The 2,079-nt window shown below is 36.6% G+C and overlaps 1 non-coding gene across 1 annotated transcript; it reads left to right on the top strand.

Moving 5' to 3' along the window:
* Nucleotides 1-749: 749 nt before the first annotated feature.
* LOC112764958 (small nucleolar RNA R71) lies at nucleotides 750-857 on the top strand. The gene has a single exon (XR_003183416.1). It is a non-coding gene; the product is annotated as a small nucleolar RNA R71 (small nucleolar RNA).
* Nucleotides 858-2,079: the final 1,222 nt, after the last annotated feature.

Genomic DNA, 2,079 nt, shown 5'->3' with positions numbered 1-2,079 from the left:
CTTGCACTCTCCTTTTGGATTTTCTTCTGTATTGCTTGGGAGAGTACTAGGAGGGAGTTCAGTAATTTTCTTACTCAGCTGACCCACTTGTCCTTCCAAATTTCTAATGGAGGACCTAGTTTCAGTCATGAATCTTTGAGTGGTTTTGATCAGATCAGAGACCATGGTTGCTAAGTCAGAGTTATTCTGCTTAGAACTCTCTGTCTGTTGCTGAGAAGATGATGGAAAAGGCTTGCTATTGCTAAACCTGTTTCTTCCACCATTGTTGTTATTGAAACCTTGTTGAGGTCTCTGTTGATCCTTCCATGAGAAATTTGGATGATTTCTCCATGAAGGATTATAGGTGTTTCCATAGGATTCTCCCATGTAATTCACCTCTTCCATTGAAGGGTTCTCAGGATCATAAGCTTCTTCCTCAGATGAAGCTTCCTTAGTACTGCTTGGTGCATTTTGCATTCCAGACAGACTTTGAGAAATCAAATTGACTTGTTGAGTCAATATTTTGTTCTGAGCCAAAATGGCATTCAGAGTGTCAATCTCAAGAACTCCTTTCTTCTGACTAGTCCATTGTTCACAAGATTTCTTTCAGAAGTGTACATGAATTGGTTATTTGCAACCATTTCAATCAGTTCTTGAGCTTCAGTAGGCGTCTTCTTCAGATGAAGAGATCCTCCAGAAGAGCTATCCAAAGACATCTTGGACAGTTCAGAGAGACCATCATAGAAAATACCTATGATGCTCCATTCAGAAAGCATATCAGTGGGACACTTTCTGATCAATTGTTTGTATCTTTCCCAAGCTTCATAGAGGGATTCTCCTTCCTTCTGTCTGAAGGTTTGGACTTCCACTCTAAGCTTACTCAATTTTTGAGGTGGAAAGAACTTTGCCAAGAAGGCATTGACTAGCTTTTCCCAAGAGTCCAGGCTTTCTTTAGGTTGAGAATCCAACCATGTTCTAGCTCTGTCTCTTACAGCAAAGGGGAATAGCATTAGTCTGTAGACCTCAGGGTCAACCCCATTAGTCTTGACAGTGTCACAGATTTGCAAGAACTCAGCTAAAAACTGATGAGGATCTTCCAGTGGAAGTCCATGGAACTTGCAATTCTGTTGCATTAGAGAAACTAATTGAGGCTTAAGCTCAAAGTTGTTTGCTCCAATGGCAGGGATAGAGATGCTTCTCCCATAAAGGTCGGGAGTAGGTGCAGTAAAGTCACCCAGCACCTTCCTTGCATTGTTGGCATTGTTGTTGTTTTCGGCTGCCATGTCTTCTTCTTCTTTGAAGAATTCGGTCAGGTCCTCTAAAGAGAGTTGTGCTTTGGCCTCTCTTAGCTTTCTCCTCAAGGTTCTTTCAGGTTCAGGATCAGCCTCAACAAGAATGCCTTTGTCTTTGCTCCTGCTCATAAGAAAGAGAGGGGAACAAGAAAATGTGGAATCCTCTATGTCACAGTATAGAGATTCCTTTAGGTGTCAGAGGAAAAGAAGAGTAGAAGACAGAAGTAGAAAATTCGAACTTATCAGAGAAGATGGAGTTCAAATTTTGCATTAAGGGATAGTGTTAGTCCATAAATAGAAGGATGTGAGAAGGAGGGAAGTCATTTTCGAAAATTAAGTGAAAAAAAATTTTGAAAATATTTTTGAAAAACATTACTTAATTTTCAAAAATGAAAAGGGAAAAGAAATCAAATGATTTTTGAAAAAGATTTTGAAATTAGAAATCAAAAGGATTTGATTGAAAACTATTTGGAAAAAGATGTGGTTAAGAAGATATGATTAAAAAAAAATGTGATTGAGAAAATATGATTTGAAAAACATTTTAAAAAGATTTGATTTGAAAATTAAAAACTTGACTAACAAGAAAAGATATGATTCAAACATTAAACCTTTCTCAACAGAAAAGGTAACATACTTGAAATGTTGAATCAAATCATTAATTGATAGTAAGTATCTTTAAAAATGGAAAGAAATTGGTTTTGAAAAAGATTTGATTGAAAAATTGATTTGAAAAAGATTTGATTTTGAAAAGATTTTGAAAACTTAGAAAAAATTTGATTTGAAAACAAAATCTTCCCTTCTAGCCATC

This window comes from Arachis hypogaea, chromosome 2 (genome assembly GCF_003086295.3).
Source record: "Arachis hypogaea cultivar Tifrunner chromosome 2, arahy.Tifrunner.gnm2.J5K5, whole genome shotgun sequence".
Taxonomy (NCBI): Eukaryota; Viridiplantae; Streptophyta; class Magnoliopsida; order Fabales; family Fabaceae; genus Arachis; species Arachis hypogaea.
This window is presented reverse-complemented; position numbering and strand designations above follow the sequence as displayed.